This window comes from Oryctolagus cuniculus, chromosome 20 (assembly GCF_964237555.1).
Source record: "Oryctolagus cuniculus chromosome 20, mOryCun1.1, whole genome shotgun sequence".
NCBI classification, from domain to species: domain Eukaryota; kingdom Metazoa; phylum Chordata; class Mammalia; order Lagomorpha; family Leporidae; genus Oryctolagus; species Oryctolagus cuniculus.
In genome coordinates this window covers 32,966,148-32,993,223 of record NC_091451.1, presented here as the reverse complement: position 1 = coordinate 32,993,223, position 27,076 = coordinate 32,966,148, and the positions used below count along the sequence as shown (strand labels likewise).

General features: G+C 36.9%; 1 long non-coding RNA gene across 6 annotated transcripts in view; it reads left to right on the top strand.

Moving 5' to 3' along the window:
• Window positions 1-27,076, top strand: part of LOC138847271 (uncharacterized) — a 241,126-nt gene that overhangs the window by 135,723 nt on the left and 78,327 nt on the right. For 2 of the 6 annotated variants that reach the window (XR_011384999.1, XR_011384995.1), the window contains one exon: window positions 22,994-23,138. The exons of 2 other annotated variants lie outside the window; for them this stretch is intronic. This is a non-coding gene — a long non-coding RNA (uncharacterized lncRNA). Of the gene's footprint in view, window positions 1-7,910; window positions 8,094-22,993; window positions 23,139-27,076 lie in introns of those variants that run through there. 2 more of the 6 variants (XR_011384997.1, XR_011384994.1) reach the window with 1 other exon arrangement.

The following is a 27,076-nucleotide window of genomic DNA, read 5'->3' as shown; positions in this document are numbered from 1 at the left end:
AGGTGCTAGGGTGTCAACACACATGCCATTGCCTTGGTACCGCTAGAGATTCTGTTTTCTGGTGACTGTCTGCTGTAAGTGGGACCAAATGACACAACTCTGGGGTATAGCCTTGGTGCAGAGTTTGCTCTCAGTCTTTATTGAAGCATTACTCTTGGCTTCAGTTCAGAAAGGAGCATTATTCCTTTTGCTCTGAGGCCACTGACAATGTTCTCACAAGGTCAAAGGCAGTGTAAATGGGACTCTATCCTAAAGCAACAAAACAGAGCTGGGGCCTGTTTATACTTCAGACCTCTCACAACTGACTTTAGCTTAGAGCCCTCTGTGCTCTTTATCAGACAACATCCTGCTTTCTGGGTCGATAACCTTGAGAGCACATTTTAGCTGGAGGTACTTCTCTGTCTCCGCAATTGCTCCATGCTTATTTGTTAATCATTGCAGACCTGCTATTCAGTTCTTGCCCTTTCCTCCAGAAAATGGATTCCTTTAAAAAGAAAAGAAAGAACTGGCAGTTACTATCTGACTTCCTTTAGTCTTGCATGCTATTCTGATGATCAGTTTTGGTTTATATTTATAGTCCAATCACTGCAATGACCAGTTCTTTACTTTTGCTTTTGTGATATCTTGACCTTAATCCAGAAATTTCGTCCATGTTGCAGTTTCACATATTTGTGTCTACATAATTGTTTGCATAAACAAATCCACACTTACCTGAAATATCAACTCTTGAATCTATAAATCCCAGTTATCTCTCCTGTAAAGTTCTTGGGACATCAAAGCATCAGTCTAACTAGCATTGGAAATAATTTCTTACCATGTTGTAAAGTTAAAACATTTGAATATACCTTGACTCAGTGTGTGAGTAAATTCTATTCTTGAGTATCTAGAGGGATGTTGAAGGTTGTTCATAATTAGATTTTTTATGAAAGGAAAATAATAGAAACAACTCCTGGAGATGTATGGAGAAAGGTTGATAGATTAAAATAATATAAAATGCAAACCAGAGAAAATGAATGACTTATAACTATATTCAGTTTTATAAATAAAACTAATAATTATAATAAAGTAAGAAATTTTTAGAATATCAATAGAGTATGATATCAGTTTTATAAGCATCAAAATAAACTTGTTTTTTTTTAACTTTTATTTAATGAATATAAATTTCCAAAGTACAGCTTATGGATTACTATGGCTCCCCCCCCATAACTTTCCTCCCACCCACAACCCTCCCTTTTCCCGCTCCCTCTCCCCTTTCATTCACATCAAGAATCATTTTCAATTCTCTTTATATACAGAAGATCAGTTTAGCATATATTAAGTAAAGATTTCAACAGTTTACACCCACATAGAAACACAAAGTGAAAAATACTGTTTGAGTACTAGTTATAGCATTAAATCTCAATGTACAGCACACTAAGGACAGAGATCCTACATGAGGAGTAAGTGCACAATGACTCCTGTTGTTGACTTAACAATTTGACACTGTTGTTTATGGCATCAGTAATCACCCTAGGCTCTTGTCATGAGTTGCCAAGGTTATGGAAGCCTTTTGAGTTCACCAACTCTGATCATATTTAGACAAGGTCATAGTCAGCTTGGAAGTTCTCTCCTCCCTTCAGAGAAAGGTAACTCCTTCTTTGATGACCCGTTCTTTTCACTGGGATCTCACTCACAGAGATCTTTCATTTAGGTCATTTTTTTTTTTTCCCCAGAGTGTCTTGGTTTCCATGCTTGAAATACTCTCATGGGCTTTTCAGCCAGATCTGTGTGCCTTAAGGGCTGATTCTGAGGCCAGAGTGCTGTTTAGGCCATCTGCCATTCTATGGGTCTGCTGTGTATCTCACTTCCCATGTTGGATCATTCTCTCCCTTTTTGATTCTATCAGCTAGTATTTGCAGACACTAGTCTTACTTATGTGATCCCTTTGGTTCTTAGTCCTATCATTATGATCAATTGCGAACAGAAATTGATCACTGGGACTAGTGAGATGGCATTGGTACATGCCACCTTGATGGGATTGAATAGGAATCCCCTGGTGTGTTTCTAACTCTACCGTTTGGGGCAAGTCGGCTTGAGCATGTCCCGAATTGCACATCTCTTCCCTCTCTTATTCCCACTCTTATATTTAACAGCGATCACTTTTCAGTTAAGTTTCAGCACTTAAGAAGAATTGTGTATTGATTACAGTATTCAACCAAAAGTATTAAGTAGAACTAACAAAAAAAACTACTAAGAGGGATAATGTATTAAGTTGTTCATCAACAGTCAGGGCAAGGGCTGATCAAGTCACCATTTCTCATAGTGTTCATTTCACTTTAACAGGTTTCCTTTTTGGTGCTCGGTTAGTTGTCACCGATCCAGGAGAACATATGGTATTTGTCCCTTTGGAACTGGCTTATTTCACTCAGCATAATGTTTTCCAAATTCCTAACAGGGATCACTTTTCAGTTAAAATTTAAACACCTAAGAATAATTGTGTGTTAATTACAGAGTTCAACCAATGGTACTACAACAAAAAAAATACTAAAATGGATAAAATATTACATTGTACATCAATTGTCAGGACAAGAGCTGATCAAGTCACTGTTTCTCATAGTGTCCATTTCCCCTTTGGTGCTCAGTTAGTTGTCGCCGATCAGGGAGAACATATGATATTTGTCCCTTTGGGACTGGCTTAGTTCACTCAGCATGATGTTTTCCAGACTCCTCCATCTTGTTGCAAATGACTCGGTTTCATTGTTTTTGACTGCTGTATAGTATTCTATAGAGTACATGTCCCATAATTTCTTTATCCAGTCTACTGTTGATGGGCATTTGTGTTGGTTCCAGGTCTTAGCTATTGTGAATTGAGCAGCAATAAACATTAATGTGCAGACTGCTTTTTTGTCTGCCAATTTAATTTCCTTTGGGTAAATTCCAAGGAGTGGGATGGCTGGGGTGAATGGTAGGGTTATATTCAGGTTTCTGAGGAATCTCCAGACTGACTTCCATAGTGGCTTAACCAGTTTGCATTCCCACCAACAGTGGGTTAGTGTCCCTTTTTCCCCACATCCTCGCCAGCATCTGTTGTTGCTACATTTCTGAATGTGAGCCATTCTAACTGCAGTGAGGTGAAACCTCATTGTGCTTTTGATTTGCATTTCCCTGATTGCTAGTGATCTTGAACATTTTTTCATGTGCCTGTTGGCCATTTGGATTTCCTCTTTTGAAAAATATCTATTGACATGCTCAAGCTGACTTACCTCAAACGATAGAGTTAGAAACATACCAGGGGATTCCAATTCAATCCCATCAAGGTGGCATGTACCAATGCCATCTCACTAGTCCCAGTGATCAATTTCTGTTCGCAATTGATCATAATGATAGGACTAAGAACCAAAGGGATCACATAAACAAGAATAGTGTCTGCAAATACTAGCTGATAGAATCAAAAAGGGAGAGAATGATCCAACATGGGAAGTGAGATACACAGCAGACCCATAGAATGGCAGATGGCCTAAACAGCACTCTGGCCTCAGAATCAGCCCTTAAGGTATGCGGATCTGGCTGAAAAGCCCATGAGAGTATTTCAAGCATGGAAACCAAGACACTCTGGGGGGAAAAAAAAAAAAAAAAAAAAAAAAAAAAAAAAAAAAAAAAAAAAAAAAAACACCTAAATGAAAGATCTCCGCGAGTGAGATCCCAGTGGAAAGAACGGGTCATCAAAGAAGGAGTTACCTTTTTCTGAAGGAAGGAGAGAACTTCCAAGCTGACTATGACCTTGTCTAAAAATTATCAGAGTCAGTGAACTCAGAGGGCTTCTATAGCCTTGGCAGCTCATGACAAGAGCCTAGGGTGATTACTGATGCCATAAACAACAGTGTCAAATTGTTAAGTCAAAAACAGGAGTCACTGTGCACTTACTCCTCATGTAGGATCTTTGTCCTTAGTGTGCTGTACATTGAGATTTAATGCTATAACTAGTACTCAAACAGTATTTTTCACTTTGTGTTTCTTTGTGGGAGAAACTGTTGAAATCTTTACTTAATGTATGCTAAACTGATCTTCTGTATATAAAGAGAAACGAAAATGATGTGAATGGAAGGGGAGATGGAGTGGGAAAGGGGAGGGTTGCAGGTGGGAGGGACGTTATTGGGGGGAAGCCATTGTAATCCATAAGCTGTACTTTGGAAATTTATATTCATTAAATAAAAGTTAAAAAAAAGAAAAATGTCTATTGAAGTCCTTTGCCCATCTCTTAAGTGGGTTGTTTGTTTTGATGTTGTGGAGTTTCTTGATTTCTTTGTAGATTCTGGTTATCAACCCTTTATCTGTTGCACAGTTTGCAAATATTTTTTCCCATTCTGTCGGTTGCCTCTTCACTTTCCTGACTGTTTCTTTTGTAGTACAGAAACTTCTCAATTTGATGCAATCCCAAATGTTAATTTTGGTTTTGACTGCCTGTGCTTCTGGGGTATTTTCCAAGAAGTCTTTGCCAGTACCTATATCTTGCAGGGTTTTTCCAATGCTCTCTAATAATTTGATGGTGTTGGGTCGCAGACTTAAGTCTTTTATCCATGTTGAGTGAATTTTTGTTTAAGGTGAAAGGTAGGGGTCTTGCTTCATGCTTCTGCATGTGGAAATCCAATTTTCCCAGCACCATTTATTGAATAGACTGTCCTTACTCCAGGGATTGGCTTTGGATCTTTGATCAAATATAAGTTGGCTGTAGATGTTTGGATTGATTTCTGGTGTTTCTATTCTGTTCCATTGGTCTATCCATCTGTTTCTGTACCAGTACCAGGCTGTTTTGATTATAACTGCCCTGTAGTATGTCCTGAAATCTGGTATTGTGATGCCTCTGGCTTTGTTTTTGTTGTACAAGACTGCTTTAGCTATTCGAGGTCTCCTGTGTCTCCATATGAATTTCAGCATCATTCTTTCCGTATCTGAGAAGAAGGTCCTCGGTATCTTGATTGATATTTCATTGAATGTATAAATTGATTTTGGGAGAATGGACATTTTGATGATATTCATTCTTTCAATCCATGAGCATGGAAGATTTTTCCATTTTTTGGTATCCTCTTCTATTTCTTTTTTTAAGGTTTTGTAATTTTCATCATAGAGATCTTTAACGTCCTTGGTTAAGTTTATTCCAAGGTATTTGATTATTTTTGTAGCTATTGTGAATGGGATTGATCTTAGAAGTTCTTCCTCAGCCGTGGCATTGCCTGTGTATACAAAGGCTGTTGATTTTTGTGCATTGATTTTATATCCTGCCACTTTGCCAAATTCTTCTATGAATTTCAATAGTCTCTTAGTAGAGTTCTTTGGGTCCCCTAAATAATCATATCATCTGCAAAGAGGGATAATTTGAGTTCTTCCTTCCCAATTTGTATCCCTTTAATTTCTTTTTCTTGCCTAATAGCTCTGGCTAGAACTTCCAGAACTATATTGAATAGCAGTGGTGAGAGTGGGCATCCCTGTCTGGTACCAGATCTCAGTGGAAATGCTTCCAGCTTTTCCCCATTCAATAGGATGTTGGCCGTGGGTATTTCATAAATTGCTTTCATTATATTGAGGAATGTTCCTTCCATACCCAGTTTGCTTAGAGTTTTCATCATGAAAGGGTGTTGTATTTTATCAAATGCTTTCTCGGCATCTATTGTGATAATCATATGGTTTTTCTTCTGCAGTCTGTTAATGTGGTGTATCACATTGATTGTTTTGTGCACATTAAACCATCCCTGCATACCAGGGATAAATCCCACTTGGTCTGGGTGGATGATCTTTCTGATATGTTGTTGCATTCTATTGGCGAGAATTTTATTGAGGATTTTTGCATCTATGTTCATCAGGGATATTGGTCTGTAATTCTTTCAATACTGCATCTTTTTCCGGCAAAGAATTAAGGTGATGCCAGCTTCATAGAAAGAATTTGGGAGGATTCCCTTTTTTGATTGTTCTGAATATTTTGAGAAGAATTGGAATTAATTCTTATTTAAATGTCTGGTAGAATTCAGCAGTGAATCCATCTGGTCCTGGGCTTTTCTTTGTTGGGAGGGCCTTTATTACTGTTTCAATTTCTGTCTCAGTTATGGGTCTTCTTAGGGTTTCTATGTCTTTATGGTTGAATTTAGGTGGGTTGCGTTTGTCCAGGAATCTATCCATTTCTGATAGTTTCCCTGTTTGCTGTCATTTAAGTCCTTGTAGTAATTTCTGATGATTCTTTTTATTTCTGTGGTGTCTGTTGTTACATTTCCTTTTTCATGTCTCATTTTATTGATTTGGATCTTTTATTTTTTCAAAAAAAACAGCTCCTTGTTTGGTTGACTTTTTGTAATTTTTTTTTTTGGATTCAATCCTGTTGAGTTCTTCTCTGATTTTAATTATTTCTCTTCTCCTACTAGATTTGGGTCTGGTTTGCTGCAGATTTACTAGATCATTGAGATACAGTGAAAGCTCATCTATTTGGTGCCTTTCAATTTCTTGATGTAGGCACCTATTGATATAAACTTTCCTCTTGACACTGCTTTTGCTGTATCCCATAAGTTTTGGTATGTTGTGCTGTTTTCCTCATTTACTTCCAGAAAGTTTTTGATTTCACTTTTAATATCTTCTGTGACCCATTGTTCATTCAGGAGCATGTTGTTTAATCTCCATGTGTTTGCATATGCTCTAGGGCTTCCTGAGTTGCTAATTTCCAACTTCATTCCTTTATGGTCTGAGAAGCTGCATGGTATGATTCTAATTCTTTTGAATTTGCTGAGACTTGCTTTATGGCCTAGTATGTGGTCAATCCTAGAGAAGGTTCCATGTACTGCTGAGAAGAATGTAAATGCTTTCTGTGTAGGATGAAAAGTTCTGTAGATATCTGTTAGATCCATTTGGGCTTTAGTGTCATTTAAATCTACTGTCTCATTGTTGATCTTCTGTCCTGTTGATCTGTCTATTTCTGAGAGTGGAGTATTGAAGTCCCCCAGTACTATTGTATTGGGGTCTAAGTCTCCTTTTAAGTCCCTTAACAAATCTTTTAAATAAACCTGTGCCCAGTAATTAGGTGCATATACATTGATAATCGTTATATCTTCCTGTTGTATTGATCCCTTAATCATTATATAGTGCCCCTCTTTGTCTCTCCTAACAGTTTTTGTGGTAAAGTTTATGTTGTCCGATATTAAGATGGTTACGCCCACTCTTTTTTCATTTCTGTTGGCATGGTATATCTTTTTCCATCATTTCACTTTCAGTCTGTATGCATCTTTGTTGGAAAGATGTGTTTCTTGTAAGCAGCAAATAGATGGGCTTTGTTCCTTAAGCCAATCAGCCAATCTGTGTCTTTTAACTGGAAAGTTCAGGCCATTAACGTTCAATGTGACTATTGATAAGTAGTAACTTTGCCCTGCCATATGCCAAAGATATTTTCTAATATGTTTTGAACTTCCTGTCATCTTCTGCTGTGAGGTTTCCTTCCTTTACCTTCTTTCATATTGATGACTTTGTTTCTGTGTTTCTGTGTGTAACACATCTTTAAGCATCTTTTGCAGGGCTGGACGAGTGGCAACAAATTCTTTCAATTTCTGTTTGCTGTGAAAGGTCTTCATTTCACCTTCATTCACAAATGAGAGCTTAGCAGGATATAATATTCTGGGCTGGCAGTTTTTCTCTCTTGGTACCTGGGTTATATCTCGCCATTCCCTCCTAGCTTGTAGGGTTTCTGATGAGAAGTCAGCTGTGAGTCTGATTGGAGATCCTCTGAGAGTAATCTGACGTTTCTCTCTTGCACTTTTTAGGATCTTTATGTTTCACAGTGGTGAGTTTGATTACAACGTTGGGCTTTGAATCCCAATAATCATCAAAGAATATTGGCATATGATTCTTAGGAGCCTTCCATGAATACCTTTTTTAAAGATTTAGTTTCTCTTTCACAGCATTTTAGTAATCACACATGCTGCTATGGAAATCAGATAATGGCCCACCATACATCCTGAAGTGAAGAACAATGCAAAAGGAAATAAAGCAAGAAAACCACAACACGAAGGCATTATCAATGCAGGCTCAATGAGGCTTCGCAGGTGGAATCATTCTTAATTCAAAGGGCCCTCTCCTCAGAGATGGAGGCAAGTGATACTTTCCTTTGTGGTCTTTCAGAGCTTTTTATTCCCCACAATCACAGCATACACCAAGTTTGAAAGCAGGGCTTTTGGAAATATGTAACAGGACATTGAAATGAGAAAAGAGAAAGAGGCAGAAAGACATTTTATTGGAAAGAATATTGTAGAGCTTAGCTTAAAATTGGACACTTGCCTTTGATGGGTCTGCTTTTAAAATAGGAAATTGATTTTCAGTTAACCAACTGAAAGAAAAATACACAGCTACACTCATGCTCTTAATTCTGCAGGAAGTCCTTCCTTCCTAACTGACTTTCCTTGTCAAGGCATTTGAATACTTTGCAAATATAAAGTGCATTTGGCTTAGGCATGCTGCGTTCTGAACAGTGCAAGCTAAATTTATGTTGCTGTGCCTTCTGTTTTCCCCAGGACTGGAAAAAGAACATTTCTATACAGGTAGGATGCAATTTGGAGGAAGTTGTGCATGTAGGACCAGCCAGCTTTCTATTTTATTTTAATGTAAGTTCATTTTTTTTTATTTGAAAGGCAGAGACTACAAGAGCTCCCTTATACCAGGTCACTCTCTAAAATCTAACAGCTGAACAACCAGGAGTTGCTGACTCAATCCCGAAATCTCATGGGTGGCAGGGACCCAAGCAATTGAGCCCTCATCACTTGCTGTATCCCAGGGTCTGCACTGGTAGGAAGCTGAAATCAGGAGTGAATCTGAGACTTGAATCCAAAAACTCTGATATGGGGCACACGAGTCTTAACTGCTGGGCCCATCACCATGTACCAGCTAGTTCTTTGAAACGTGATGACATGGAATAAGTGAATTATATCCTAGTATATAAAATGTGACATGTGTGAATTAATTACTGATTCTAACTTGATTTACATTAAATTGCCAGTGATTTATCCTTTTCAATTATCTATGAAAAATTATGTTGGTTTATGACCCATTTCAAATGAGGGAATTTAAGCAGGAAAGGTAGTGTGGAGGAGTGGAAATTCCCAAAAGGCCGTGGACTGTCTTCTTCATTCTGCAACTGTGACCACATGGACTACATCTACTTTCTAAGCTTAATTTCTCCCAGTACCTGGTGTACTGAGTAAGACATATAAGGCTCTCAAAAAATTTGGATAGGCAATTAGATGAATAGTAAAAGTTAGTGGGTATTTCCTATCACACAGCTTTTGTTTCCAAAATGTAAAAATGAAACAAAATAACATGAGATTGGTTCTATGTACTCTTAAGTATCATTTGATCCTGATAATAATAAAATCTAGGAGTGGGAAGTCAGCTAATTCAACCTACTCATGTCTGGTATAGCATTCAAATAAGTGGAAACGATTTGTAGGAGGCTCATCACCTTGCGAGGAAGCCCATAGAATATTTGGTTAATTGTCATTCTTAAAAATATCTCACCTTTTATGGAGCTACCTAACATACATTAGTATTCTTCTAATTGGGATACTCCTCAAAAGTTCATAAAAACATGTATTATAAAAAATGTATGCATAGATTTATAAAAAAAATTGCACCAGAATCGACTTATCTTTTAATTCTATCTTTCAGTGATGTTTTAAAATACTCTAGTATGTATAAAAGACAGTGTATGCAAATATTTCTGTTATTTTGAACTTCTAACTATGAGTCCAACAATCAAAAACAAAATAGTTGGCACAAGGGGCACATACCTAATGTAAGGTGCTATATCGTTTATTCAGGATGTACAATGGAATTGTCCCTGAACCAATTCCCAGGCCACAGCAGAGAGCTGGACTGGAAGAGGAGCAGCTGGGACTAGAACTGGTGCCCATATGGGATGTCGGCACCACAGGCGGAGGATCAACCTACTGCACCACAGCACCGGCCCCCTTACATTCTTCTAAAAATTACTTTTTAGCAAAGGCTGGGATAGTTATAAGAAATTATTATTTACTCTTAGCTGTGAATTGCCTGAAAGATGTCCAAAGTTATAAGTCTACCTAGCTGAGAAATGGTATTTCTCAGTCTTATAATTCCAATGATTTACCAAAATCAGGTCTTTCAGGGCTAATGCACTGAGCAACATTTAATAGTCAGGGAATGGGGAGTCCTAGAAGCACAATAGTAGGCACAACAAAAAAAAAAAAAAAAAAAACAAAAAACAAACTTTTGTGAGGATATGGTAAAATTCGAGGGAAAATAATTTATCTGTTGCTGATTTTGGACAAGTAGTTAAACTGAAAGCTTGTAGATAGCAAAAGACATCTTATCCTTAAACTAACGGGTTTCTCTCTGAGAATTATATGCTAAACTCTTCACAGATATACCTAGATTGTTCCCTAAGCACTCTCTTTTCTATAATAGATTAGAACATCTCCTCTCTTAAACATTTCTCATTAGATATGATAAACCAATATAGCAATTAACACACAGAGATAAATACCTATTTTCTTATATTATACCATAGAACTACAAATACCTAAAACATTTACTCACAATATTATTGCAGGAACACTTGTTTAATATTTGCCATTGTATTACATAGGCCATGATCTTCCTAAACTGAATTGCTTCTTGGTTGTATCCCTGTCCACTATGCCAATACAACATATTTAAAATTTATTATGATAGCACAATTTTTATCCTGGCACTGATTCTGATTTCTACATTGATCAGGAGAGATTAGATCATATCATAGTCACAAACAATGCCAAAATCTCTGTGGCTTAATACAAATATGTTTATATTCATGCTAATTTCTCAATGTGCTTAACTGGGCTTTTAGACTTAGCAATAGACTTCCATGTGGAGCCGGAGTAATTTGTACTGCTTCAATCTATGGTTTTGCCATTCCAATAGAAGGCATTTCCAAAATCCCTGCCACAAGAAATGGATAGCTCTGCACTGGCAGTTAAATGCTATGTCCCCAGAGTGATTTTGGTAACCCCTTTGTAGCTCATTGCTCAACTAGGTGTTTGCTCCACATACCTGCGAGTTACTAGGACTTATATGTTTAGAGTAGGATTTCTTGGAATGGTGCTCAACCTTCTGGGCCAAAATTACCAGATGTCAGTCAGTCTCAACTTTCAACTCAAGGAAATTTTGATATATCACCTGCTGACAACATTCCATCCTTAAGAACTAAGGGAGTCTAACCAATAAAGTGTAAAATTTCAAAAAACAAGGTATAAAAGTTAGCAAGTGGATTGTTAGGCACAAGAGTGAGAGAAAACATTCCTCCTTCTACCCTTTACTCCTCTTAGGTTTTATGGCTGTGAGGAAAATAACACTGTATATTGATTACTTATTCAGAACATGTGGCTCATCCTTTGTTACATAACACTAATTTTCAGGAACACTTATCTCTCTAGTATTGTACCTGAGTGTACAGTAGACCATTCCAGTGTTGTATCAGGTCAGCTACCTCTGGATGATACGCTACATGGTAAGAGTAGCAAATGCTGAAGTCTTGTGCCCACTGCAAAGCCTCTTTGTTGATATGAGTTCCCTGGTCAGAATTAATGTTGTAAGGACATGATGCTGAGTAAAATGGTCTCTATTTCTACAAGTAAGCAGAAGGACTAGAAACAAGGGAGGTAAATGCCTAACCAGATCACATCTTTTCTAGTAAAGATGAATTTTTGACACTTCTATGATGAAAGAATCCAGTAATCAGCCTGCTGTTGATGGCTGGTAGGCATGGAGTTATGCCACGTTGGGAAGGTTCAGTGTTGGTCTCTATAGGGAACAGGATGTACATTCACTAGATCTAGCAGCAAAATTTAGTTTGTGGGGATGCATCAATGTTTTCGACCTTTTTAAATCATTTTTCACTCAATGGTATGTTGTGAGCATTTTTCATGTCTTAATTTTATGATAGTAAAATCACTGAAAATATTGTTTTTTTTACAGTTTATTTTCTGATCAATTAGAAATCATAATTTTCTTTATGAACAAAAGGTAGCATCAGTGTAAGTTATACATTTAAATCACAAATGAGTTTTATCTTCAAAGTAAATATAAAGCAATCTTTTCAGTCTGGACTTCTAGTGAAAGAATAATACTGATCATCTCCATTATTGACTGTTGTGTGCCTTTTCCTATTAGAATTTATTCACTTATATTGAATTGGACTTGCAGTTTTTACTCTGTTTTGCCCCTTTCATTAGGAACACTATGACTAAGGTCTAACTAAAGTAGCTTCAGGCTGTACTAAGCAAAGTTGAATTGACTTTGCACAGCTTGGCTTCTTCAAGTCTTTGGATAATTATCTATGAACAGCTAGTTCCTGGGGTGTGTGGTCCATCAGGCTATTTTTAAAGATACTCATGTGTCAAAGGAAAACACCATGGGGCATGGTCCATGCATTGCCTTCTACCATTTTGTGTTTCTCCAGGCTTTTAAAATAAACTCCAAATCCATCTTCTATTGAAAGACATCCTAAAGAAACTTTTACTACCTATGGCATTTTGTGTACTCTACATGTAACTAATCCAGGATCTTTGTATATATCTACTATATATGTTTTCTATTTTGTTTTTTGCTGTTGTTATATTTATTTTGGTCTCCTTACCTTTCCTCCTTACTCTGGATTTTTATTTATCCATTTGTCTATCCTACTGTGAGCTCCCAAGTGGAGGATATTGCTGAATAAAAGTGACATTTGAGCAAAGATCATAGGCATAAAAAATCAGTGACACTTACAATATAGATCTTCATTTACATTATAGATCACTATATATTCATCAGAACAAATAAACCTTTCATGATAGACTTTCATTTAGTAACTTTTTTAAAAAAGATCTATTTATTTATTTGAAAGGCAGAGTTACAGAGAGGCAGAGGCAGAGACAGAAAGAGAGAGGTCTTCCCTCTGCTGGTTCACTCCCCAGATGGCTGCAACAGCTGGAGCTGGCCTGATCCAAAGCCAGGAGCATCTTTCTGGTCTTCCACGTGGGTGCAGGGACCCAAGCACTTGGGCCATCTTCTGCTGCTTTCCCAGGCACATTAGCAGGGAGCTGAATCAAAAGTGGAACAGCTGGGACTTGAACTGGTGTCCATGTGGGATACTGGCACTGCAGGCAGCAGCTTTACCCACTACACCAAGCACTGGCCTCTCATTTAGTAACATTTTGCATATGGGAAGATATCATTTTTGAAGGGGTTCCTCCAGGAATTTATCATAGAAGATTTATAGCTACCCATTAATATAATTAATAGGTTTCAGGGTTGTCACTCATTGGATTTTCTATTTATCTTCTTATTCTCTTTACTTCTCCTCAATGCCTTGCATAGACCTCTTTTTTTTTTTTTTTTTGTAGTAGGCATTCATCCAACATTTGGTAAATACACAATGCAGTTGCAAGATTCTTTCTCTCTCTCTCTCTCTTTCTCTCTCTCCTTCTGTCACTCTGTCTGTTCAATAGCCGACTACCTAAATAAATCTTCAAAAATATGCACTAGGCCATGATAGGTTCTGGAGAGACAAAGGTGAATGAAACATTTCATATCGCCAAGAGAAATCTTAGACTAGAAAAAGAATTGAGATGCCTATTTGCTTACTGACCATTTAAACCAAATTATAATAACTCAGAAATTGGAGGCAGGGAGAGAAGAAGCAATCAAAATATATGTAAACCAAGTTCTGTGTATTCATTCAGTTTGCAGTTTTATCGATGAAACAAAATGACAAAGTTGATACAGCAATGTATGATAAAATGTCTGGTGAAGTGAGATTAAATGATACAGTGCAAATTAAGTGCTGGGCACATACCCTGTGAATGAAAGGGAAAATAAAGAAGTGCATGGACAGATGTACACATGGATAAATAAACATGTCTGGATTAGTGTTGCTGAGGATTATTGAAGATTGTCATGGAAGTCAATATATGGTTGTGACAATTATGGGGGGTTCAGCCCTCCACAAGTTTGCACTGACAAACTTGAATCTTAGGCTTCCTCTGTCTCCTCAGAATAAAGGCAAGTAATGGGCTGTGTTTATGTAGCTGTGTAGTTATAATCTTCACCTTGTTCTAGTGGGATGGTAAAGAGTAGAAAAGACTTGGGCTTTTGTCTTAAATGAAGGAAAAAAATAGACTGGTTATAAAATGCATAGAAAAAGGCATGACCATTCGTAAATTGAAATTGTGGAACAAGCAAGGAGTTGTTTCTTTTATGCATAAAGACATGGATTTGGGCAGCTCAGGGTGTTATAGGAAGGAGAGGCAGGGCTTTATAATGAGTATTTGCTGTCACAGCATTAAGCTAATGGCTTTGCTCTTGTCATTGGAGATTTTGTTCTAAATAAGAGGTTACTTCAGCATATAAAAGGGGCATACTACAGGCTAAAAATGAATGTCCTGGTCACACTGATGGTACTGACATGGGTCACTAATACTTTATATCATGTTTTAAGACAACATACTCCTCTTTCCAAGTGCCCAAAAAATTCTGAGATCTTGCTAGCTCTGGCAAAGTGGCCAGGTCCTAAAGATTCAAATGCTATCAGTGGTTTATCTATTCACTCATAGTAGATGGCATGCTCAGAGCCACTCCAGAATTTGGAAAATCTACAACTTTGATTCAGACTTTTGGAATTCTTACATGTAATATTTGATTCACAATGTAGAACATTTGATGCCAGTGAACAGTACTATAAAATTCCCATGGCATCAGTTTTAGTGTGGACCACCTATTTTCAGTTTTTCCTCTTTTGTTTCCCTTCTATTTATATAGAGTCGTAATCTCCAAGAAGCACCACTGGTCTCCTACATTATTTATTGTTTCAATATGGGGGACAATTACATATAATTAGCTGGATGATACTATGTGTTTGCTGAGGGAATTTGCTATGAATGCATTTGCACCTTCAGGGAGTTGCTTTCTATTTTCTGCACCAGTGCTCTGAGGCTGTTTAGAGACTTTTTACCTCCTTATTTATTGCTTCATTGGTCCGAAGCAGGAAGAAAGCATATGAAAATCAATATGCAGTAGCCTGTAAATAACCATCATAGGAGGCAGAGAAACAGTTGCATACCAAGTAGAAAACACCCAAAGAGGCACAGGTAAGCTTTCAACATGTTCATTTGCAGGTAAAGAAATCCAGGTGATTGTATTGGTGCCTTGTAGAATTTTATGGAAACCATGACTTGATGCCATGGAAGATGTAATTCATGGTATAGCACCTTATTTTCCCATCGTGATGTGTTCCACATAATTTGATTTTCCAGATGGCTGAAGGTCACTATCTTGTTGTGAAACTTTACAATAATTAACATTTTCAAAAGAATATTTTCTAAATTATATTGGTCCTTCTGCTTCTTAAACCTCATTTAAAGAACATAATTGAATCTAACATGAAATTCTCTAAAACATGGCTCTAAACCAAGCTATGCGTGGAAGAAAATTCTTTGTTCTACTGCATCTTAAAGAGTTGGAATGAATAATCCAGTATTCCTAAAGTCCTTTTTTTGTGTGCAAGAATAGCTTTTTAAATCACTGGATGAAGTATGCTTTGGAAATTTGCTGTTTAAACTGGTAGTCTGATTTAAGCCATAGCTGTTCATTTTATAATTCAACAAATACAAACATACAATGTAATTAAAATTGAGGTATCAGACGATTATCTTGATCATTTGCTTGGTTTCCCCCCATCTCGGATTTTTACGTCTTTGGCTTTCTTCATCCATTGCTGGTTTAGACTATGGTGATATTTATCCTTGGCCTCCTGGACTGGCTTCATGACATAGACATTGCAATCTCACCATGACCTATATAAGGATTGAGTATGTAGTATATTTTAGAGATTATCTATATAGTTATAATTATATAAGATGGTTTGCCATTCACTATGTTGCTAATGTTAGCAACAAGAAAATTTTTAAAAAGATCACAGGGTCATCTTTCCTAATTTAATTGAGTCCACTATGACTCCTTTCCTCCTTTAAAACAGCAAATGCTATTGCCCCTTCTCACTTTCAGAGCCAAGGAATAAGATGTATGGAAGAGACGGAAGGAGTCAAAGAAACTTATATACAGGAACACTCTTATTTTAGAAAAATCCCCAAAAAGCAAAATGATTGACTCAAAGACAAACTGGCAGCTGGCAGCTGGGACTGGAAATTATACCTCCCCTAATTCAAGCTAACATTCAAACTAATGCTCTTTCTAGATTTAACTGTTTTTCAAATCTTTTGCCCTCTAATTCATGGGATATAATTTTCTAGTCCCTGTTTTTACACTTCTTCTCTGTTCTTTCTGATTTTTTAAATTAAGATTTATTTGTTTATTTGAGAGGCAAAGTTGTAGACAGGGAGAGGGTGAGATAGAGAGATCTTCCATCTGCTGGTTCACTCCTCATATGGCCACAATGACCAGAGCTCAGCTGATCCAAGCCAGGAGCCAGGAGTTTCTTCTGGGTCTCCCACATGGTTGCAGGGGCTCAAGCACTTGGACCACCTTTTGCTGCTTTCCCAGGCCATCAGCGGGGAGCTGGATCGGAAGAGGAGCAGCTGGGACATGAGCTGTGATTTCTTTTTAGGGCCTTTTATCCTTAGTCATTGTTGTCCTCTAAAGATTATCATGGAGAGTCATTATGTCATCAGAGAGTATACACACACACACACATACACACACACACACTCATCTCTCTAAAATGCATGAACAATCAGGGTCTACTATGTAGGACTTCATATTTAAAAACAATCTTGTGTAGGATTGTCCATGCTTACTCTCCTTGATGGTCCCTTCCCTGAATTAATCACTAGACTTACTGACTCATATATCCTCCCAATTTATATACAAAGTGTCTATAGAAGACGTCATGTTTTTAACATGAAATGAATCTCCAAATTTTTTCATTGGAATTTATGTCTTCCAAGTTCCAATATTATTAAAATATAAATTTAATAATTATCTAACAATATTGGAGGGAATACTGTTTTATCTGAACTTTTTTTTATTTGACAGGTAGAGTTATAGACAGTGAGAGAGAGACAGAGAGAAAGGTCTTCCTTCCGTTGGTTCACTCCCCAAATGGCCACTATGGCCGGCACTATTCTGATCCTAAGCCAGGAGCCAGGTGCTTCCTCCTGGTCCCCCATGCGGGTGCAGGGCCCAAGCACTTGGGTCATCCTCCACTACCCTCCCAGGCCACAGCAGAGAGCTGTACTGGAAGAGGAGCAATCGGGGCTATAACCTGTTATCCATATGGAATGCCGGTGCCGCAGGTGGAGGATTAGCCAAGTGAGCCATGCTGCCGGCCCCTATCTGAACTACTTTCATTTGTAATTGTGTAGGTGATTTTACAGAAAACAAAACCAATAAATTAATTTGTTTGTGTGACTCTTCTAGTGCTTAGAACTTAATTTTTGTGCAAGATAATTATTTCCTTGTTAAATTTTTCTATTCACAGTGTAGGAAAGGATTGGCTAAATTCCATAAAGCATGACACTGGCATTAAGGCAGTTTCAATAATGCCAGGTGGCTAATCATAGTTCTGATGGTTTCAACAAATATTTTCTGCTAAGTAGTCTCCCTGTGTTTCCCTAATACAGACAACAAAATACAAGTTACTCAACATGTATTAGGTGACTCTTTTAGACACAAAAGAAGAAAGAACTGATTCAAGTCTTGGCTTTGCCCTTTATCAGTTGTTTAATCTAAGCAACCTATTTAATGTATCTGTGACTTTATGTGTCTAATGTATAAACTCTGGACATAAAAAGTACCTGAGTTATTGTGAGAATTTAATTAAAGGGGTTCACACCAGTGCCTCAGTACAGTCCTTATTTGAAGGATGAGAAATGTCAGCTTTTTATTTGCTTTAATATTATGTTCTGCAAGTAATCTGTGGCAGATAATATTTAACAAATAATAAGGCGTTGAATCAATTCAATGTCATAAAATATGACAGTGTACAAAGCACCGTGAAAAGTATAAAAAATGAGTGACATAGATCTTATCTTTAAGAAACTTCAAAGAAAAGGCATTTCTCTTTTTCCCTAATATTTTTCCTTCTGTAATGGGCCTGATAAGTACTTGGTGTTTATTATTTTGATTTCAGCTCCTCTTTCCGACAGTGTTATTTTTCTTCATTAACTTATTACTTTCTCCTTCCCATTTCTCTTCCAGTTCATAGTTACCTAGCACCATAAAAAAATCACTTCTCACAGCTATTGCTTAATTTTCTTTTATTGTGCAGTCACAGTCTGCACACCCCTCACCTAGCCAGAAGTCTCGCCCTTACCTTGTCTTGTCACTAGGAAGTACAGAGGGATGTGCAGGCCTAGGACAGGCCTTCACGGCTAATGGCAGTACAACTCAATTCCTGCACTCTTCATAGTAAGCCCACGTAGTCTTTTAGTCCAAGTTATTAAGGACAGGCTTCTATATACCACCAGAGCAAGGCAAAATATTCAATAATGTGTTTCCTCTGCCCTGAATATCGGTCTGGATACAGAAAGAAGTTAAACACTTTGTTCAATCATTTATTAAAATGAAAGTAGCACCCTGGGGCTACAGGAACATGGGGAGCCATTGCCAGGTTCGATTTATTTTTAGCTGTTGTCAATTGTACATGAAAAAGACCCTAGTGTGCAGCCCTGTCCTGCTGACATTTCCACTAGGTAATTTACCTTTCCCTCACTCTCTCTGGAAAACCCTCCAGTTATTCTGTGAGATAAACAATAGGAGCCTTTGCTTCAGTGAATTTTTGCTCACGCTTAATGGCCTGCTCCAACCGGATACAGTCTCCTCACTCCTGTAAAAAGAAAAATATTATTGCTAACACCCCTTTGCTTAGCAATTGCTTCTCAATGCTCACTTTATTTTAGCTTTGGGGTAATTCTATGCATTTGCTTCTCAAATTTTTCCCACTCAGTGGATCACACACCCCATACATCTGAAAGATTTTATTAGAAGTCAGTACAGCATGGTGATGAGCTGAAGGGCTACAGAGCAGTACAGTCTATTTTCTGATGGTAGCTCCACCATTTGCCGGATTCATGTTCACGAACTAGTACTTGACCTGATTTTAGAACTCAATTTCTCTCTGCAAAATGAGGAAAAACTGTTTGCCCATTATATGACATAGAGTGGTGGGGATTCAATGAGATAATCTAAGTGAAAGTGTACATAGCAAGTGTAGGATGTTTGGTATTTTCAAAATTATTAATAATTAGTATTAATATTAATGATTTAAGTTATTATAATAAATAGCGTAGTGCTCTGGCTTGGGAGCTCTCCCATAATGCTGGCTGGCAAGATCTGTGATTTCCTTCTAGTAGGTCTTTTCTACCTGAACTTGAAGGGAAAAAAGTGTTGGAATTTTTGCTGTGTTGCATATGTGTATAACTAGTGTGTATTTAGTTTTTTCACTTGAATATAACATACATCTAGAAAATCCAAGAAACAAGTACTACACAGCTCAATGAGTTATCACAAAGTAAGCACATTTGTTTAATCACCACCTAAGTCAGATTAGAAGGTAATCAGGACCTAAGATTAATGCCCTCACCTAATCACTAGCTTCTCTGTCTTTCCTAAAGTTAATCAGTATTCTAACTTCTGGCATCTTATATTGGCCTAGTTTTGAGCTGTATATAAATTGGAATCATGTATGAGAAACAGTATATTTTTTCTGATTATTTTTACTCCATTGTAATTATGAAATTCATTGGTACTTTGTGTAAGGCAGTAGCTTAATTTGATGTATGGTATTCTCAGCATTTAGCATGCATCATTTATCCATTCAAACTATAATGGACATTTGAACCTTAAGCAAGTTTTATCTGTTGTGTATTGCATCCTGTGACTGTTCTTACACCAGCTTCTCATAAACAAATGCTGATATTTCAGTTGAATATATGACTAGGGCAATTCTTTCCTCTCTGCTTCACAGTGTTATTTTTATTTGGCAGGTATCAATTCCTGTGTAAGGAAAACTATATCTTAATATATGCCTATACTGTTTTTTATTAAGTATCTTTATAAATTAGTTCTAACATTCAGCTCTTTTTAAGCTTTTCTACTTTTTTTCCTTGTTTATATTTCTGTATAAATTTATATAACTTTTCATAATATATAAACTTTCAAGCATATGCAAAAGTAAACAAATAGCATAATTTTTTCACTTGGACTCATTATCCTACTTTAGCATTTATGAACTATTAGTCATTCTTGTTGCATTTATACCTTTATCTGTTCTGTATCCCCACCAGATCATTTTGAAGTAAATACCACACATCATATAATGCCACCTGTAAATATTTCCATGTATATTTCTAAAAGAAAAATATTTTATATAAAGAGGATATTATATCTAAAATAATTTAATATTAGATATTTCATCAATGTTCAAATTTAACTTATTATTATCATTTTAAAAAACTATTTCTATAGTATGTTTGAATTAAGATCTATTGATGCTGATATATTTTAATTGGTTGATGTTTCTTTTAAGTTGGTTATAAACAACAAAGTCATTTACCATCATCTTTTTCCTTTTAAGTTATTTACTGAAGAAACCATGGTCTATCTATCTTTTTTAGAGGAAGGCATTTGACACATTGTTGGTGACTGGCACTGCCTGGGATGCCTGTATCCCATATTGGATTGCCTGGGTTAGAGTCCAGGCTCCTTCCTATTCTAGCTTCTAATGCACAACTTGGGAGATAGAAAGTAATGGCTGAAGTGTTGGATCCTTGCCACCCACGTGAAAGACCCAGATTTCCAGGCTTTTAGCTTCAGCCTAGCCCAGCTGGCTGCCATGGGCATTTGGGGAGTGAAAATGGATAGAAAAATTCTCTCTGCCCCCCCCCCCTTTCTTTCTCCTTTTCTCTCTCCCCTCTCCCTTTCTTTCACTATCTCTCTTTCAAGTAGAAATAAAGAAGAATTTTGGATTTATGTGAAAATTTCAAAGTTAACATAAGAAATACCTCTTTAGTTTTAATTCAGATATCCTAAATGTGAACTTCTAGGTTTACACACAGACTTTATCATTCTCTCTTGTTTTCTCTATCTTTTTCTATATTTTTCCTAAGAATTGCAGAAAAGTTTGCAAAAAGTTGCTGAAAGCATCCCTCCTTTTTAAAATTTTATTTAATATATATATATATAAATTTCATGTATTTCATACATACGGATTTAGGAACATAGTGAGACATCCAACCCTACCCACCCTACCATCTACTCACCCACATTCTTATTCTTCCCTCTCCTATTCTCACTGTTAATTTTTACAAAGATCTATTTTCAGTTTACTTTATACTTACAAGATTAACCCTACACTAAGTAAATAGTTCAACAAATAGTATGAAGAATAAAACACTGTTCCTCAACAGTAGAAAAAAAAGGCTTAAACAAACATTGGATCTCAAAATATCAATTTCAATCTAGTACATTATATTTTAGGCACTCTATTAGTTACCACAGATAAGTTAAGACATATAGTATCTGTCTTTGTGGGACTGGCTTATTTCACTTAGTATGATATTTTCCAGTTGCTTCCATTTTGTTGCAAAAGACAGGATTTTTAAAATCACTTTAGTATTCTAAAGTGTGTATATACCATATTTTATTTATCCAGTCATCAGTTGATATACATCTGGGTTGATTCCATGTCTTAACTATTGTAAATTGAGCTGCAATAAACATGGAGGTACAGATAACTCTTTCATTTGCTGATTTCATTTTGTTTGAGTAAATTCCCAGGAGTGTTATTTCTGGGTGGTATAGTAGGTCTGTTTTCAGATTTCTGAGGTACCTACATTCTGTCTTGAATAATGACTGCAGCAGTTTACATTCACACCAACAGTGGATTAGGATATCTTTTCCCTCACATCCTTGCCTGCTTTTATTGCTTGTTGATTTCTAACTGGGATGAGGTCAAACCTCATGGTGGTTTTGATTTACATTTTCCTGATAGCTAGTGATCCTGAACATATTTTCATATGCCTGTTGGCCATTTGAATTTCCTCTTTTGAAGAATGCCTGTTCAAGTCCTTTGCCCATTTCTTAACTGGATTGTTTGTTTTCTTGTTGAGTTTCTTGAGCTCTTTATAGATTTTGGATATTAATCCTTTATTAGTTTCAAGGTTTGTAAATATTTTCTCCCATTCTGCCAGTTGCTTCTTCACTTTGCTGAGTGTTTCTGTTGTAGTACAGAAGCTTCTGAGCTTGTTGTAATCTCATTTGTTAATTTTGACTTTGATTACCTGTGTTTCTGGGATCTTTTCCAAGAAGTCTATGCCTATGTCCAAGTCTTGCAGAGTTTCCCCAATGTTCTTTAGTAATTTGATGGTATCAGGTCAGAGATTTAGGTCTTTGATCCATTTTAAGTAGATTTTTAACTAAAATGTAAGGCAGGGGTCTTGTTTCATACTTATGCATGTGGAGGTTTTCCCAGCAGCATTTGTTGAAGGCTGTCCTTGCTCCAGGGATTGATTTTAGCTCATTCATCAAAAATAAGTTGGTTGTAAATGTGTGGATTGATTTCTGGAGTTTCTATTTTGTTCCATTGATCTACATGTCTATTTTTGTGCCAGTGTGTGACTCAATTTTAGTAGACTGTGTATGTGTCCAAGGAATCTATCCATTTCTCCCCATTTCTTCTAGGATTCCCTATTTTTTGGCATACATTTCTTTGTAGTAATTCCTGATGATTCTTTTTATTTCTATGGTACCTGCTGTTACAATTCCTTTTTCATCTCAGATTTTATTGATTTGGGTGTTCTCCCTCTTTTTGGGGGTGGGATTATTTAGGCTAGTGGTATATCAATTTTGTTTATTTTTTCAAAAAGACAACTCTTTATTTCACTGCTCTTTTGTATGATATTTTTGGTTTAAATTTTGTTTATTTCTTCTCTAATTTTAATTGTTTCTTTCCTTGTTGTTTTTGTTGTTGTTTTTCTAGGTCCTTGAGATGCACTGATAGCTCATTTATTTGATGCCTTTCCAATTTCTTGATACAGACACCAATTGCTATAAACTTCCCTGTTGACACTGCTTTTGCTGTATTTCATAAGTTTTGGTATGCTGTGTTGTCATCTTCATTTTATGCCACTGTATTTTTCCATAATATATGGAACAATTATTACATTCAGGAAATCATAATTGATGTTATACTTCATCTAATGTACTTTATGTAAGTTTTACCAAGTGCCTATTATCTGCCAAGATAGTGCAGGATGATACATTGCAAACAGACATCATGCCTCTCTAGTCTCTTTTAATCTGAAACAATGCCTAGATTTTCTTTGTCTGTTATGAACTTTTTAAAAAATATTTATTTATTTGAGAGGCAGAGTTAGAGAGAAATGTCTTCCATTTGCTGGTTCACTCCCCAAATGGCCACAACAGCCAGATCTGGGCCAATCAGAAACCAAGAGCTTCTTCCAGGTCTCCCACATGAGTATAGGGACCCAAGCACTTGCGCCATCTTCCAGTGCTTTCCCAGGCCATCAGCAGAGAACTGGCTTGGAAGAGAAGCAGCCAGGACATAAACCGGCATCCACATGGCATGCCTGAGCTGTAGGCCTAGGCTTAACCTACCACACCACAGTGCCAGGGCCCCTTTATGATCTTTTGAAAAGAATTTAACAGAATCAAGAACTACAGAATGTTTGAGATTTTACCCTTACTGCAAACTAACCAGCCAGCTTGCTACCATTTAATGGGTGCAAACAGAAGATAAAAGATTCTTGGGTTAGAGACAAAGGACTTTATTACAACATAGAAAGCATCATGAGGTCATATTTGTGCCAGTTCCTTACGCCATGAAAAACCATAGGGACACATAAAGGGACAATGATGAACGCTAATCAGCTTTCTTGAGGCTCCAAGATTAGGGTATCCCACATCTTCAAAAAATGAACGGCAAACAAACATATCCTGAGTACCATAGAGAAATGTTCCTTTTTATTATGTTGGTCAGTAAAGAAATCTCCCTTAAATGTGAGAGAGACCTGTTTCCATTTTCCATATCTCTTTGCTTTACAAAAATCCTTGGGAAGAGAATCTATAATAAAATGCCAGTTTGTGCTTTGCTTGAGAAATGTACAGAATTTCAAGAAACACATGGGGATTTGTTTCCTCATAAACAGCTACCCCTTGTTTCTGGATTGTTTTTACTTCTAGCAAACTTCCCCACTGCAATTAATCTGGCCAACAAATATTGAGAAATCTATTTAATTTGTCTCACATAGTGCTTAATATAGTCTGCCATCAGCAGGGGTCCCAGTGGTAGAGTATGGGCAGTCTGCTATATTGACCTGGACTCTGATACTCAGGATTGTTGACTGAACCAGCCAGCTGAGCAAATCCCATTAGCTATTAGTGTACCTGGAAAAGTCACGTATCTTTTTTCCTTAAATTTTTATAATCATTTTTCCCAGTTGACCAAGGGATTGATAAAGATATAAGAGGATGTATCATCAATTACTCCAATCACACCTTGGCCTCCGGAAAAGAATTCTAGGTCTAATTTGTAATCAGCAACAACCCTGGCCAGTGAGGTGAAACTGACCTGAGTGCTTTTCAAGAGTGAGGTAGTTTCATTGGCAACTCCCTGTAAAGTCAAGAATGAATTTTTAATCATCTTTTTCTGATCACCTGACTCCCATATATGAGAAGCTGTCTGAAGGGTGTTGATAATAAAATGTCTATTCAAATTTAGGTATTATATGTTTTCTTAAAAATTGGCTTATTTAAAGGTATTTTAGCAGTCTTTGTATATGAACATGAAAGGTACACATTTGTGTAAATGTACTTGTTTTGATACCATTTTACTTGTATATAATTATCCTGGAAAAGCTGAGCTTCCCTTTTGATTTTTCAAGTTCTTCTCATACTTGTTGGTTTGATGAACAGGACAGCTCTCAGAATATATTAAATACATTAAAAACACGAAAATGTCAAACATCCCTGTTTATTCTAGCCTTCTCCTTTTGGGAGGCAAACAATCTTACTTACTTCTGGCTTTCCCCAGAAGCAGCCTGGGAAAGAACAAAGAAAGATAAATGTAATAGATATTTTATAGAAGTGAATTTGGGGCCTGAACATTAAAAAAGGAAATATCAAAGGAATAAAAGCTACAAGCATTATGTCATACACACACACACACACACACACACACACACATATATATATATATATATAATTTGAGGCAATATTTAAACATGATATCAAGTAGTAATATACTTAGGATCTTTAGCTTTTTAAGAAGTAACTTGTGGGCTGGAGCTGTGGTGTAGCGGGTAAAGCTGCCACCTGCAGTGCCGGCATCCCATGTGGGTGCTGGTTCGAGTCCCAGCTGCTCCACTTCTGATCCAGCTCTCTGCTATGGCCTGGGAAAGCAGTAGAAGATGGCCCAAGTGCTTGGGCCCCTGCACCCACATGGGAGATCTGGAAGAAGCTCCTGGCTCCGGGCTTTGAATCAGCGTAGCTCTGGCCATTGCGGCCAATTTGGGGAGTGAATCAGCAGATGGAAGACCTCTCTCTCTCTCTCTCTCTCTCTCTCTCTCTCTCTCTCTTCCTCTCCACTCTCTGTAACTCCGACTTTCAAATGAATAAATACATCTTTAAAAAAAAAGAAAAGAAGTAACTTGTTAAAAATTAATATGTGGGACCATGCAGAAAAGTCACAATACTTTAACAGAATCTCAGGGTACACGAAATGTTTGTTATCCTGGCAAAATATATGGAAGGCACAGATTTTTTTTAAACTATGTTAATAAAAAGTAAACCCAATTCTAGATCACCCCTTTTTATGCCAATGTTAGAATAGTTGTCTGCATTCACAAACCAGTTCTCCATCAAAAATCAAGCCATAAGCATTGCACCAGCACTGCAAAAATTTTTAGACATTTTACTGCTTCTTTCAAGTTTATTAGTTGCAAGTATTTTAAACCACGGCAAACAAACATCACTATCATTCAACTCTAAAACTTAAGGGCACTGTTTACTATCTATTTTTTCACCTCTTGCCACAAATATGCATTTTAAATTTGACACAACTACTCTCTTTTTTCCTTAATAAACAGATAAAATTAACATATCCATTTTATTTTCATTCACGTGTTTTTTGCAATTGTCATAAGAAGTATAGTTCTATCTGTACAAAATAACGTTTAATCCAATTCAGTAACTGCTGCTCCACACCAGGCACCCAGGGAAGTTCCGAGCAGGTAAATGACAAAACATTTTCAGACTTAACCACTGACTGAAGCAACAGAGCTCCATTGGAGACTATTTAAGACTCATGAAAATACACTGTACACTTACATTCAGTCACACATATCTGTTTTATATTTCTTAAAGTGAGAATCAAGAACATGTATAACAATATAACCTAATGTTGTCCATTCAATCTTTCCAAACTGTTGACAGTCAATAAAAACAGGAAGTAGAGGTGTATATGCATACAAAAATTATCCTAGCAACCAAGTGTTTCTGTTAGAGATAGGACAGAAATTTTTGCTGAGATAGTAATGGGGTTCAGTAACTGAGGTCTATAGTACTATAAGAATTAATCTAACTTTATAAGATGTCACTTATAATTTAATTATTTGTACATATATTGTTATGTTTGTAATTGTTTCACACTTATTGGAAACAATGCAAGCTAATTTGAACTATGAAATAACTATAGTGCATTTAGTAAGTGCTGATTAATTTTTACTTTTTTAAATTATAAAATACACCCCATGGTGAATATTTTTCTTGATTTTAGCTCTTGAAAGATGTGTGTGTGCGTGTGTGCATGTGCCTGTGTGTGTATGTGTGTTGAAAACAGCACTTGGGGGCCGGCGTTGTAACGCAGCAGGTTAAAGCCCTGGTCTGCAGTGCCGGCGTCCCACATGTGCATCGGTTCCTGGCTCCCGGCTTTGGATAGGCACAGCTCCAGCCTTTGTAACCATCTGGGGAGTGAACCAGCAGATGGAAGAACTTTCTCTCTCTGTCTACCTCTCTGTAACTCTGCCTTTCAAATAAAAAATAA